We start from the raw sequence: 15,878 nt of genomic DNA, 5'->3' as shown, positions 1-15,878 counted from the left end.
TTTGACTTGGTCTTTGCACATTCGCTTTGTAGACACTGGATTGGTACTTCCGCCTACGTCACGTGTGACCTTTCCAACGTGATTATGTAATGCGTGGCGCATCAAGGAGTAGCGCAAGGCGAGCATTTGTGGTTAAAAAGTATATAAATTTTTATTTATTTTTTTTAGAAAATGGCCGATCATTTCACTTGACAAGACCCTTATTCCTTGGCTGGGATTATGTAGAGCCCTTTGAAGCTGCACTGAAACTGCAATTTGGACATTCAACACGTTGTACTCTGGTAAAGTCCACTATATGGAGAAAAATCCTGGAATGGTTTCCTCAAAAACTTTAATTTCTTTTTGACCGAAGAAAGAAAAACATCTTGGATGACATGGGGGTGAGTAAATTATCAGGAAATTTTAATTCTGAAGTGAACTAATCCTTTAACTTTGATGGACCAATTTGGTGGATCATGATATCTATAGAACATTTTGAAGAGATTGCTATTCATGTAGACTGGGTTGTCTAACACCCCGTCTTTTTTACGGAATCCAAAAAGAACAACTACTTCTACTTTTCTCGTTTAACGTTTCAGCATTAAGGTATCACGGTTATTGTCAATATCAGTATATATCCTTATTTTGTGCTTGTATGCAAACAGTCAGTGAACAGACTTTCATCAGTCTATAGTGATGGGCTTATCGTCTTTTCCAACCACAATTCAGCTCACCTCTGTTTTATAGTATACCTGCATCCTACTGTACCCCATACCAAATCATCCATAACCATTAGACCTTGTATTATTTACCTCTCTCATGATAGGCTAAACCTCTTTCCGCCCATTATGGGCTCTAATGGAGTCCTATGGTCATGGTTCTGAGCCTGGGTTATGTCTTATTGCTTCAGTTTCTGTGCATGATGCATTGCTGTTGGAATGGGATGAAAGCCAGTGAATTTTACCTGGCCATTACTGAAGGAAACATAAGGAGCCACATTTATTTCTGTAAACACACAGAAATATCCGTTAATGATGCAGACATGCACTGGTTTTCTCTAATCCAGTTTGCTGCCCAAGAAGCTCATTGGCTACACAGTTCAATTACTTTTTTCTTTTTTGTCCTTTGTGTTCCTAACAAAATGTGTTCTCTGGAGATATTGAGACCTGTCTGCGGTTTGTTTTGGTGCTCTCTCTCTCTCTGTTCTTTCCTCAGTATTCTGCAGTCATATAATGGCAGAGTGCTCTGTTCTCTCTCTTGGCTCTCTCCCCATTACTAGCCTTTATGTAGCTGGGCTATTGATGACTTTTGTAATAGCATGCGATGGGCGCATGGTGACGCTGGCACAGTCTCAGAGTGTGTTTAATAAATCACAATCAGACCCTGCTGTTACATCAATACTTCTGCTCAATTACCCAGAAGGTCATGGGCAAAAATGCTGGAGAGTTGGGGATCGGTAACTACAGAAGAGAGAACAACATCTGGAAGTAAAAGAAGGGACACACACTAACACGCACACACACAGACACACAATGCAACATGCAACTTGCAGCTGCATGACTACGTTTGGTTTATTTCAGTTCCTATCATGGTTTGTAAAGGTGGGAGGGAGTAATTCACTTGGAAATTACCATAAAAAGGGTAAAAAATAGTGATTGAAACTGTTGAACATTTATTAAGATAAACAATGAATAATCATCATAATTACACAATGTTTATCAAGTAAAAATATCTGCAATGGATAACAGAGTTGCAAATTTAGTATACATTAAACTATTACTTGGTGGGAGCTAGCATTTCAGAGCAAATGTTAATTTTTAGTTTAGTTTTTGCAAAAGCAAAACTTGTATGCAAAATGTGGAATATTTTTTTAATGAACTTTTTAAAAATTTTACAACAATAAATTAGTCATTTCCACAAATTGTCAATATGATGATGCAGTGTAATATTAGTTGTTGGATACAGCTTGTCAAGAACATCAAGACCTTGTAAGAAGAGATCTGAAAGGCCAAATTCAGATGATATTTTACTAGACTATAGTTATCAATTAGTTCCCACAATAAAACCATGGGATTTGTGCTTCTAATGCTTTTTTAAATTCATGAGACACCAAAGTGTACCATATTTATAGAGATTGCCACTTGTTTGCATTGGTTTTGCTGTAAAACCATTAGAAATGACACACTTTCACCGTTAAAGATAACAAAAGAAAACAACAGCATTGAAGCGTTGAGAGACAACACACACACACACACACACACACACACACACACACACACACAGCGAAACCTTGTTTTTCACCTTCATGAAAATGAAATCAGATCCCTCAAAGGGCACTCAGCTGCCATGATTACACCCTTTTGTTGGGAGTGTTAAATTTGCAAGCCCGCTAGCTCCCCCCTATAAAGACGTATTCCCCAAAGTTTCCATTCAATAAAAGGCTGAAAATGAAAATATTATTTTCCTCCCTGGCTGATGGTAGTTGTTGTTTCCTCATGGCAGGCATCTAATATCATCTGACACCTACTGACCCGCCTGAATGCAATTTGTGTCTTAATATCCAGCTTACAGCAGCCCCGTCCTCTGGAGAGTTGAGGTGTTAGGTGATTTTCTCTCTCTCCTGCTTTCATTCCTCACATGCTCCCTCCCTCTCTTGCTTGTGAAGGCATTGTCAGAGAGGTCCATGGGGCTTTGCACTTCGGCAAACAAAGAAAAGGCACACATATATACCAACACACACACATACACACACACATTCCACTTGCTGATCTGGGACGGTCCCATTCTGCACTGTCCGTGTCGTTTCATTTTTGATTGGATCTCCGATTGACAGACAGCTGCATCCACCTGTCCATCTATTACCACCCTCTTGTCTGGTGACGCAGGTGAACATGTGGCGCTAGCGTCTGCCAAAACCAGACAAAATGAACATGGTGCCCACAAATGAGGCTGCTGACAGCATTCATTTTTTTCTTTCTTTTGGCCGCCTGTCATTCCCCTCTCTCTCCCTCTTTTTTTTTTTTTTTTTTTTTTTCTTTTTCGTGTGGTCATGTTTATTTGGGGCAAAAGACAGATGATCTCTCATGTAGATGACACACCAGTAAAGTGGCTGGCCGAAAGAGAGATGATAGAGAGGAGGAAGAGGAGGAGGAGTGGGAGTGGGAGTCTCGCAGGACAGATGAGTCTTCCTCTCATATTCTCCTTCATTGCATTCTGATAGTAGGACTAATGTAGCATGGAAATTCACTCTGCTACTGCGCTCAGAGCAGTTCCACGCCCTCAAACACTGTCAGGGAGAAGATGAGGAAGATAGAAGCAAATGAAATACAGAATAGACGGTGTGAAGGAAGGGAATATTTTTGCAGTGTTTATCACAAAGTCACAGATATGAAGCACAATCTATGGTTTAATAGTTGGCACTTTTCAATGAATAAGGTAAACTTTGTCTTTTTTTTTTTTTTTTTTTTTGGTTAAATAATTAGAGAATACATAGTTTAGCTGTGTACAGCCCTGTTACAGCATTATCCAACCTGATCTGACGGTAATTCGTACGTATTTTGCGAGGTGGCTAATTCATACGAATTCGTATGATCTCGCTCGTACAACCTCGCTTATACGAATTCATACGTTTTTTGCTAAATTGTACGTATTTCACGAGTTGCCAAATTCGTATGAATTCATACGAATGAACTACCTCTAACCCCGCCCCTAGAGTTGTCAAAAGCACCAACTTCGGTACCTTTCGGTACTGAAATTTTAAAAATGTGATGCTTTGAGCGCTGTTGGGCGGATTCGTAAACACCTCTGATTGGCCATTGTGTTGACGTGCTCATCCGATATGTCTGATTGGCTTCAATGATCAACGCGCGGCAGCGCTTGAAAGCGCACAGAGGTTTTTGAATTTGAAAGTGTTTTAAAAGCACAAGCGGGAGCGTTTGAAAGCAGGCGTCCAGCCTATCGAAAGCCAAACCAATCAGAATTTGCGTGCTTTTGACCACGGTATCAATATTAAAACGCGTCATTGATGACTTTTTACTACGTTTTTACAGCGTTGATCATTGAAGCCAATCACTGACACATCTGATGAGCTTGTCAACACAATGGCCAATCAGAGTTGTTTACAAATCCACTCAACAGCGCTCAAAGCATCACATTTTTAAAATTTCAGTACCGACTAGGTACCGAAGTCAGTACTTTTGACAACTCTACCCACCCCTAAACCTACCTGTCACTGGGGTTTAGACAAATCGTATGAATTAGCCACCTCGTAAAATACGTACAAATTGGTTGTGAGATAGCGTTGCATTATCCGTTATGATTTTGCATGATTTTTATTAAAATGAATGCATCCAATAGGTAACATTAAATTATAGTGTTGTCTGCATTCATCATACTCAAACTTTCAACCCTGTTGCCAAATGTATTGTAGGAAGACTATTTCTCTTTACTTTATGGTAAATATAAGTGGATCAGTAATTACAAACCAATATTTTCTCCAAAAAAATTACATTTTTTGCCTGAAGATAACAACCCCACCAATTAGTGCTTTTAAACTCAGTGTACACATTAAATACATGATAACAGGGTTGCACAAATGGAAAAACCACATATAGAATACAGAACGTCATTTTTGTGCACCACATTTGCTGAGCATTTGTTGAAAAAGGCCAAAAATCACATAATTCATGTTTTGTATTCTCTTCATGAAAAGCGCCAGTTGTTTTTTAGATTCCTGCTTATTCTCTTCTTTTTTCACACTGTCTCTTTTCTTTATCTTTTTTCTCACTTTCCTTTCTCATCTTTTCCCACCATCACACCCTCTCTCTCGCTCTCATTCTTTCTCTCTCCTCCTCTAATGCGAGTCATTTCCAGCAGCAGCTCCAGTGATCTCTAATGGAGCTCCTCGGGGCTGGAGGCACCCCTGCCTGGGGACATCCATCTTTTCTGTGTCAGGAGCCCACGCCGGCAGAAACCTTTGTGATGTGCGCTCCAATTTTTCTTCAGTAAATCAAATCTTCCCTTCTTTCAAAGAGATGAATGCGGCAGGGTTGTGGTGTTATAGAGAAAATCAATGCAGGCAAAATTGAAACAGTATGCCCACGTATTGATCGGCCTTGTGAAATCGAAACTAACAGCTTTGTAACTGTTCCGGAGGACAGTTAGCTGACCTGTAATGGACAAACTATCAATATTAGCATTACTATTTTATCCTGTGCTTTGTCATTTCATGCCCAGCCCATCAGGAGCAGAGGAACACTGGGCACTGTAACATGCTCACAAAGGCTTGTTTGCTCAGCAGATACTCTAGGTAAAATGGCAAACTGTGTGGCTGTTTATGTGTTATTTAGGTACAGTATTTTAAGACACATTTTTAATATCCAAGACATTTTTTTCTCTGTAATTTTTTTTTTATAAATATTTTCATAAAATATACTTTAGCTTCCTTCTTCTGTAACTTCAGGACTAGTAACAGGATTGGGCTATTTGAGAGCATTGGTGTGCGATTACTTGTGTCTGTCTTAGCAGTGTTGGGTAGTAACAAAGCTTGTTAGTTTTTACACTTCAATAACAATATTAGCGCCTTGTTACTTAGAATTGTAATTCAGCTTTTTAGTAGCAAACTTAAAGTTTACACCTTTTATTGTTGATGTTAAAAACTGATTAAACTCTATATTTATTTTCCATCACCAAATTGATCTGTCATTTGGTACTGATTTCATATTTGTTCCATCTGCCATATTTTTTATACAATTACAAAATTCATTGGCTCATTGGGAAAAAAAAAAAACGTACCTGTGTCAAAATTTTTGCAAAATGCGTACCAATACGTACATATCACTGCAGTTTCTAACAGAAATGAACACTAGAGGCAGTAAAACAGCAAGCGCTTTTAATCGTTTTCACACACAATTATGATTACAGGGCCAGATTATCAATAAAGACTTGTTTTCACACAGCTCCTTACACAATTATGTTATGACCTCAAAACACTTTTTACTATAGTGCATGATTTGTAAACGAATATATTTTGGAGTTTGCTTCACTTACTCAGCTCCATATGTTCAGTTTTACTGATGTAATAAGCTTGCTTGGTAGCTCAGCTGGTATAGAATTGTACTTGTGATGTGAAGAACTTGGGTACGAATCCCGCAAAAGACGAGTCACGGTAAAAGAGCTCAAAGACAAAAGTTCAAAAACAAGCTAAAATGCCATGGTTAAGATTGTGTTTTTATGTCACATTTGCTTTGTTAACACTATCGGGTAGGTTTAGGGTTTAGTGTATGTGTACGTTATTAAACGTGGTGGAGCATTAAGCTTTTGACATGAACCTTCCCATAAATGTTGTTTCTTATGCTCAAATAGCTTATTTTTCGGACTAGACGAGCCAATGCGCATGTGCAGTCCTAAGCGCGAGTCTCAGGTTTCTATGGGAACCGGAGCCTCTAACGGCAGCTGCAGTGACACAATGACTTTATCAGTCAGCGACTGGCTATTTTACTTAGAAGGCGGGACGTATTTCGCCATATTGCGTGTTGCAATTTCTCCCATTCATAACTATAGGACAGAACCATCTTTTTATATCTATAGTCTTTGATTTTACTCTGAAACTGTCGCGAAACGTGCACGACGCAATGTATTTTGCGTTTTGCAAAAATGTCGACACAGGTACGTTTTTCTAATGAGCCTGGGCTGAAAATGGTACTGTGTTGAGCCAACACTTGACATCCTGAAACAAAATCAGTTGAATACCACTATATTAAAGATATAATATTAAGGTAAATTTCTAATTATCTTCCTCATTCTTCCTTCATGTCCCATGATCACACAAATAATCCTGTTCTCATGGGAGTGCTGAATTCTACCACATGTAACAATAGCTGGATGAAGATTCTGCCCCCTCAGTCATATACTGATTCCTCTCTCTCTCTCTCTCTCTCTCTCTCTCTCTCTCTCTCTCTCATATATATATCTCTCTCACTCACTCACACACACACACACACACACACACACACACACCTTAGGTTCTCATTTGGTGCTGTTTGAGATGCTTCATTAATGTCATCACATTTGGTGTAGGTAATGCAAGTCATACATCATCCCTACTGGTTAATGATGCTCAGGCTGTTATGAAAGCACCCTGCTGTCCTGCTCGCCAAAACTACACAAGCACTCCGTCACCTCTCTCCCACCACACGCCATCATGCATGTAGCCCGCCGTGCTCTGGCTTTCATCCACAAATCTCATTTTGCAGAAGATACACAGACTAGAGAGAAGAATCAGTGTAGTTTACTAAATACTGGGTGAATTCACTCAACCTTACATTCTAAACAGGGCTATCTCTAATTACTATTGTAACACATTGGAGTTTATATTATATGTTCTATATACAATTATAACTAAAGGTTTCTTAACTTAATGGTTGTTTCAACTGGACACAAACCTGCACAAATATCAGGAGGAATTTTGCACCATTCCTTAACAAAAATATTTCACTTCAGCAATATTCTTTGTATGTCTGGTGTAAATGCTAAAGCATCAGTTGAGATCAGGAATCTGATTGGGTCACACCTACCTGTGTTTTTTTTTACCTGGAAGTTGAATCACAAATTACTTTAAACCCATTTTTTATAATGCCACAATAATGTCTTTAAATGATGTTCATTTAGGATTTTCTCAGCAAAAAAAAAAAAAAAAAAAAAAAACGGTCTATTCATTTCTATTCTATTCCTGAAAAAATCATTTTCCACAAAAATATTAAGCAACACATCGATTTTCTACATTTATAATGATATGTTTCCTGAGCACCAGATCGGGGCTGTCAGTCAATTACAATTTTTATTCAGTCAAACTAATGACATAATATGCTGATTAATGGTTTGAATTAATTAAAATGATTCATATAAACTACCGTACAAAAGTTTGGAGGTAGGTAAAGACGTCTTTACTGCTCACTAATGCCACTAATTTTATTGATCAAAAATATAGTAAAAACATTAAGATTGTGAAAATTGTTTACAATTTCAATTCTTTTTATATTTATTTGTACGTCGCTTTTCACAATACATATAGTTTCAAAGCGGCTTCTCAGAAAAATGCATTACACATTATAGTTAAGACTAATCTGTTATTAGAGGTGACTGTGCCAAATTAATGTCCAGTACTAAGACAATACAAATCATGCAGTTAGTTAACATCATGTATTAATTTATGCAAAAAACAATGAGCTCATTAAAGCAGTTATTACAAGTTGTGATCATGATTACAATATATAGACAATTTGGCAGTGGTGTATGTTGATTCAGAGTTGGCGTTTTCAATTTTAAAATATTTTAAATGAAATTTAATGCCTGTGATGGCAAAGCCGAATTTTCAGCAGTTATTATTCCAGTCTTTAGAGTCACAAAAAACTTCAGTAAACATTATAATGTCTGTGTAAAGTATATTTACTGCAGGTGCTGTGACTTGTCACCATTTCTCTTTTTCCCCCAGTTTTTTTTATTTTTTTATTTTTTTAATTTTTAATTCCCATCATTGAAACGCTTAGTTAAATAGTAACAGTAAATTTACTTTTTTACTTCAATGTAGAAATATTTCTTGTAGCCATTTAAAGGGGTGGTTCACTGTTTTTTTTTTTTTTCTAGGCTTGATTGTGTTTATGGGGTGCAGTTTAACATGTCTTAATGCTTCGTTTTTAAAAAAAACGCCGTATTTTTCATATATTTTACCTTTATTCTACACCGCTGTTTCCATTGTCATTTGAACGACTTGTTTGACTTCCTGATTCTATGATACCACTCCCTCCGAAATACGCAATGGGCTCAGATTGGTTAGCTGGCCCAGTGTATTGTGATTCGCTGAAGCGTCCGGAAACGCCACGCCCCTTACCATTAGTTGTTACATGCGCTTCGGTGAAAATGTAAGTAATGGCATCTATATTGCCCTATCAGACCCAGATAGCAGTAATGAAGAGTGTCAAGCAGAACCTCTGCAAGCACGGTTTTTAAAGGACGTTTATGAATGGTAAGTATTTCCGTTTGTATTTGTGTCAAAGTGTTTAGATATGCTGTCACTTGTAAATGTTACTGATGTTTATGTTAGCTTTCAATATACGGTTTTATCCTGATTAAAGCTTTACTGTAGCCGAATACATGACTGAGTAGTAGCATTTTTGTAAAGGTATTGTTTAATTTGTAGCATGAACAGCTGTTTGTCTATGAACATAGAAGTTTGTTGGTGTTTGTTGGCATTTGTTGGAGAAGTATGCAATAGAATTTAGCTAACTGGCTAGCGAAGCCATACCGCATTGGTCTTTGTTTACGTCCTTGATGCAATCAAAAAATAGCAACAGAACTATACATTTAAAAGACATGTACAAACAATAAAACATACTTACAGTTTGGGGCCCATAAACAGCAGCTTCTGCTTTTAAAGTGGGAACTTTCCGCGCTGCATCCAGTGTAGACAATATCACTGATTATAATGGGTTCTATTATCTTTTGATGCGTCATGCCGCATGACATGGCCTCGCCCACTTTGTTGCGTGTTCTCGTGAGCAGGGTTTATGTTAATTGCAGGGTTTATGATGTCACCAACACCGGAAGAAGCTCGTTGTAGTCCAAACCGGTCATAATTGTAGGCACTGCCATAACTTTAAAAGACAATATCTCCGTTTGCATTGAACTTTCAGCGCTGTAACTTTGCAGATACTGTTTATGCTCAAGCAGCAACGTTACACACTAACTAAAGTTAAAAAAGTAAAATCGCAATGAACCACCCCTTTAATGTAATATATGAACTGCATGTATAATAATCATTATTATTTAAAATAGTTTTAGATGAAGTACAGAATGTCATTCTGCAGTACACTGCTGTCTTATGATACTGCTGTAGCATGGTTTCATCCCATATGATGTATCTTCTATAATATCTTATAGGTCCCGAATGCATGACAGACTGTTTGTTCCCACCCACTAAGTACAAACATTTACAACTGCATTTGTGCTGGTTTATTGGGCCCTATAGAAGTTCATTCTTTTTACCAGTGTATGCTTAATGCAGCTGTAGTAGAGTACTAATGCTGCCCAGTATATATTTTACTGTGGTTATCCTCTTGCTCTGTCTTCCAAAGAGTGGATCAGGACACTCAGTAAAGTCTTATTATTTCCTCTGTTTACTTCTTAATGTTACCAGAGCTATACAAAGAAGGAAATGGATGCTAAATGCACTGGTTCTTTGTAGTAATAGACTGTGTGTGTACATCAGAGCAGAGTGATCTCGAGTACCCTGTTAGTTTCATTTTTAGCTGTGAGGGCCTCAGTTTTATCTGACCATCACTTTCTCTTCAACTGCATTTAGTCAAGACAAGAGGAAGCAGAGATCCAGTCTCTCAAAGAGCTTCAGATGATGCTGACTGTGCATGTATGTTCCAGAGTTCATAGTGCTCAGATCAGTTTTTATGAACCAATGCATGTTCTTGAAGCTGTGGATTGCCATATGGGTTTAACAACTTGAGGGTAACAGAAATTTCATTTTTAGGTAAACTATTCCTTGAACACAGAAAATTAGTTATACAAGCGGAATGCAGGTTGTCATGAGAAAAATTGACAATGTCAGTATGTTGTCCACAATTAATAATCTAGAGAGGCTCCTCATGACAATCTGTAAATGATTTTATCAACTTGGCCTGCGTGGTCCTGGCAAAGATAAGGCAAAATGCTTAGCAGATTACAGTATGTCATAACATATACATGTCCTGCTTTTATTTACATTTCTTCATAAGCTGTTTAACAAGTACCATTAATGGCTCGGTTTGGCTATAAACACTTGAGAAACCATGTACAAACATCCCACATGACTGTGGGCCAGATAGAGAGAGAGCAGCTGTTCCACTCTCTTTTCTCCCTTCTTATCCTCCCTTCTTCATCTATGATGGAAACAAATTAGTCTTTCTTCCAAAGGAATCTCAAACCCTTTCAAACAATACCGGCACGATACACCTAGATGTACATCGTCTTACTTGAGATGTTAGCTGTAAACATGGATTAGCTATGTAGAATATCTCTCATATGTGGGTGACTCTCAACACATGCATGTTTTTCACATGCAGAGCTTTTCTAATCCGATGTATCGGCCCCATTTCCATGCCTTAAGCTTGACAGCTTGCAATGTCTTCTCAGTATATCTGTAAATCTCCAGAGAGCAAGTAAAGGTTTGACAGCTGCAGATTCCTTGGGATATATCACATAAATGATGCGAAAATGGCTTCTACAAGCTCTCCTCTTTTGCGTTATGGAAATGGATTAAAATATGTCCTAATGAAAACATTTAGCTCTGACTGTTTATACACAACAGTGGCCCAGACTGTAAGAAATAGTAACAAAGTGTCAAAGAAGGACATATTAACGGCTCCCGTAGCGCTGATGTTGTCCATATGTTAGCATGACATACTCCACATACTCCAGAACTCCCAGAGTTCAGCAGTCACATCAATGTTCCACTGGAAATGAAGAAGTAGTGCTATTTTACGCTGTTGGTTAGTGCTATTCTAGCTAGTCATTGCAGTTTACCAGTAAATCATAGCTGTTGAAACTAGTCAACCATTATGATCTTTTTTGGTCAAGTAGGTTGAAAAGTTATTCTTGCTGGTTAAGCTAGTTACCGTAAACATCCTGGGATAGGATTCCCAAAACATTCTTAAGAATGAAATTCCTTCTTACTGCAATTTTGTATTTTCTAACTTATTAATATTTTGTATTTCAAAAAATGCTTCTTAAGAATGTTCTTATCTTTTTTTCTTCTTTAGACACAAATTATTGAAAATAATCTTCTTAAAAATCATCATAAATAGCTTCTTAAATGTTAGAATAAAAATACATTTGAGTGTGTTGAAAGTTATGTTCTAACGTTACTGTGTGTTAGCTCTTAACTCTTTTCTTTTCTAAAAATGTAAGATGTTTAGTGAATTTATTGGGTTGTTTCAAGTTAGTAGTTAATTAAACATTACAACACTATCTACATTTTATACATATTACTATTACTAGGAATGTGAGAGGACTCTGAAGTGACACCAATGATCAATAAAATGTAAACAATGATGAGTATGTGTGATGCAGTGCAGAGTGCTGAACTCTCGTCAAGCTAGTTATTACAAAAAAAGTGTTTTAATGGTAAACTGCAGGCAGCGCAAAAAGATGGCCTTGAGGCGTAAAGTCATGAAAAAAAGATGTTCTTTTGAAAATATTTGAGAATTTCTTATGGATGTTTTTCAAGAATTGCACTTAAGAACATTCTTATGACTTGGAAAGATTTTCGTGAATCCGGCCCCTGCAGTTTAGCATCATTTTTTTAATGTCCAAAGTACTCTTGTACTTCTCAATGATTATAATTACTATCATTATTGGTATATTTGTGAATATTATAATTGATTTTAATATGAATATGATTCATATTAACTCTATTTGACTATTTTTTTTTTTTTTCAAGCCTGAAGAAATTAAACATAAGTAACGTCATAGCTGCAACTTGATAGACCATGATATTCAAGCACATGATCAGTCACAAATTTGATTATTTGGTCAGTAACATAGACATAGTGTATTCTTAAATATTTTGATTCATTTTTTGGAACTTTTTTACATTTTAAAAGTTTTTTTCAGGTTTAAATTAGATTTTAAATAGCAGATTGCCAGTATGACCCACTCTGAACACCACTGAATGTGGTAGTTTGTTCATCACTGTGTTTGGAATATTAGTAGGGATGGACCGATACCGATACCAGTATCGGTGTTGGGCCCGATAACAAGCTTGTGTACTTGTACTCGCACTCGTAAAAATACCCCCGATACCAAAGACCAATACCTCGCGTGACGTAACTGACAGAATTTTCCGTGCACAGAGACACCGGCGGCAGCAGCAGAAACAATGTCAGCCTCAGAGGTGTGGAAATACTTCAAAATTAATGATGACAACCCACACATTGCGAACTGCATGCTTTCAATCACAATTCGTTATCGATTAGTGAATTCAGGCGGAATCGCACTGAATGACACAGACCAGAAGCGCTCTCTCTCGCGTGCGCGCTCTCTCTCTCTTTCTTGCACGCGATCCCAGTTCTCTCAGACAGCGCACGATCAGTTCTCCTCGCGCCTGAATGGTCAAATGCACACATAGTTGTCAAAATGTCCATCGTGTGGAGTATCTCACGTAAATACAGTTGGTTATGGCTTAAGTAGACGTAAACATTTGGGTGAAAACATGATATGTGTCAGTATCCATGGATTCGGTCTTAAAGGGACCGTAGCCTATATTTGTCATTAATGTTAATAAAACAACAAAAGATGTTAAATAAATGTATACATGGTACATAAACCTACTGTATCTGAAAAACAAGTTTATTTAATTTGTATCTCTATAGTATTTCTTGTATTGTTTGTAATTTGTTTGTAAATTTCTTTTTATATAACAACAATTATATATATTGGTAATTATGCCCTTTGAAGGTTATTGGACACTGTGGAATTTTTGTTCTTTAAGTATGTGACAAGCACATACAAATTATTACTTTTTTCATTAGAGTAATAAGAAGCTGTCCTACGTCCATTAGTCTCACTGTGTTGTGCTTGGAAAACTGCAACATCACCAAAAAAAAAAAAAAAAAAAAAAAAAAGAGAAGAGAAATTAATAAATGTATAGGCATCGGTATCAGTATCGGCGAGTACCAGAAAAAAGTATCGGTACTCGTACCGATACTGTTTTAAAACGCATACGTTTTGCTACGGTTACGCCTGTCATTTACTCATAAGAGGCAACTGTTTACACTTGTATGCGCATGCTCAGTGTGCTTGAACGGTCATGTGACATGCGCTTTTGGCCGTGTAGTGTAGACGGAGATTGTTTCTGAAACGCTGTGGAAACGCCAGTGTAGACGAGGATCGTTTTCCTTTTAAAACAGCGTTTTAAAACAAAAATGCACTAGTGTAAATGGGGCCTCAGATATGTATGAGCGGACTGTCTCTGCCTTTGACCAAAATAAATGCCAGTAGAAAGGTCAAGGAATGTCATTGATGGCTACAGGAAGCACTTAATTACAGATCTGTTGTCTAAAAGTTGTGCTAATAAATATCTAGTGTGCGGATAATATTTTCCAGGCCATTTTAGGATTACTGTATAATATTTCATCATCCAGTCATTTTAGATGTTCTTGCAATTCAAAGAAATACATATCTGGACATATCTAAACTGCTGCTTTAAAGAAATATTCAGGAGTGAAAAAAAAAAATCTGCTGTGCTAGCATGCTTGTGTGTATTCCCTCGCTTCTCCATACTGTATATTTTGTCCTCACCTTTAGACCAGAATTGTTAGTTGTTGAGACAGTGATGCTGGACACTCAGGGGGCTCTAATCTGTCCCTCAGTCCTTCCCATCATCCTCCTCTCTGAGGAGGCCTTATAATAGAATGTCCCTACATAAAGTACTGAACGGGCCTCTGCTGCAGCAAGAGCCATTACACACAACACAACGTGCACTTTTCCTCTGTAACAACTCAGATTTATGAGTTTCAAATGCCCTTAAGAAAGTATACTGCCGTGACAGAGCAAGGTCACGATAGGAGGCCCTGATCAATATTTGAATGAAAAGCCATTTGGGAAGTTTTTAAGGCCTTTTCTCCCCCTCTCCTTCTTTCTGTCTCACTCTCTCCCAGGGAACAACATCAGGAAAGTATCGATTGCTGGGGTCCAGTAGTTAGTCAGAGGCTATCTCCTTTGACTAACCCCTTAGCACTCTGTCACCCCCTCACCACTGTGATAGATTGTTACTCTCTGGGCCACAGTAATTACACGCAGCTCCAGTCGGGTCATTTATTTCAACACTTTCACCATTTACCAAAAAATCTCCTTTATCTTTGTGACCCAGCAGTTTGCTTTTGCAGTGAAAGCAGAAATAGGGACATATAAAATTCTCACTCCCACCCTAGACCACGATGGGATATCCATTACCCATCTCACCCATATTTCTCTCTCACTTTCTTTCTCTTTCTTCTTTCATCCTCTGGTCTTCCTTTTTTCTTCCCTCCTCCTCTGACATTGCCTCTTTTTTTTGTCACAGTACAGTCTTCTGACTTCTCCACTCTTGCTTTATAAAAGCATTAATACATGACATATTTTAATGTTAAAATATATTAAAATAGAAAACTAGAAAAATATTTTAAATTGTAATAATATTTGACAATATTACTTTATTTGTACTGCATTTTTGTAAGACCCAAAACCTTTGAATGGTATGCTGTACTACCAGGTAGCTTCAGTGTTAATTTTGACAGCAAATTTTGATTTAGTTTTAGTCATAGTCTTTTGACTAAAATGCCATTTGGTTTTATCTTATTTTAGTCATGTGAATTGTTTTAGTTTTAGTCTAGTTTTAGTCAACTAAATCTACAAAATCTAGCAATCTGTAAATAAAACAAAAATAAAAAAAATAAATACAATAGAACAAAGATACAATTGAAATAAATGGTGCTTTAAGTTTGTCAAGTAGGTCAAACAGTAGTATTCAGGTAAGAATGCTACCTACTGAAATTGAATAAAGTAATCAAATGGAAAATAACATAGTCTTCCATGTATAAACCCTTATTAAAGCTAATAAAGTTATTCAGTCAAAAGCATACATTTTTATTAAAAATCATTAAAAATTAACATTAAAGACCCAGACAGCATTAGGCTATTAGTATAGTATTTAGGCTACTGTCACTTTAAGAACTAATGAACGGATCCAAATATGATTTTCTCCTAACTGTTTACTATCACTTAAAGGCACAATATGTAAGATTTTTGGATTAAAATGTCCAAAAACCACTAGAACAATGTTATATATTTTGTTGACTTGTGTACTTACATTATCC

At 37.1% G+C, this 15,878-nt stretch overlaps 1 protein-coding gene and 1 long non-coding RNA gene across 7 annotated transcripts in view; one reads left to right on the top strand and one right to left on the bottom strand.

The window, feature by feature from the left end:
- lrba (LPS responsive beige-like anchor protein) overlaps positions 1-15,878 on the top strand; it is a 259,976-nt gene that overhangs the window by 129,120 nt on the left and 114,978 nt on the right. The window lies entirely within an intron of this gene.
- LOC127512103 (uncharacterized) overlaps positions 1-15,878 on the bottom strand; it is a 42,431-nt gene that overhangs the window by 8,179 nt on the left and 18,374 nt on the right. The window lies entirely within an intron of this gene.

Source organism: Ctenopharyngodon idella, chromosome 1, assembly GCF_019924925.1.
Source record: "Ctenopharyngodon idella isolate HZGC_01 chromosome 1, HZGC01, whole genome shotgun sequence".
NCBI classification, from domain to species: Eukaryota; Metazoa; Chordata; class Actinopteri; order Cypriniformes; family Xenocyprididae; genus Ctenopharyngodon; species Ctenopharyngodon idella.
The sequence above is the reverse complement of the archived record's forward strand: the minus strand, read 5'-3'. Positions and strand labels throughout refer to the sequence as shown.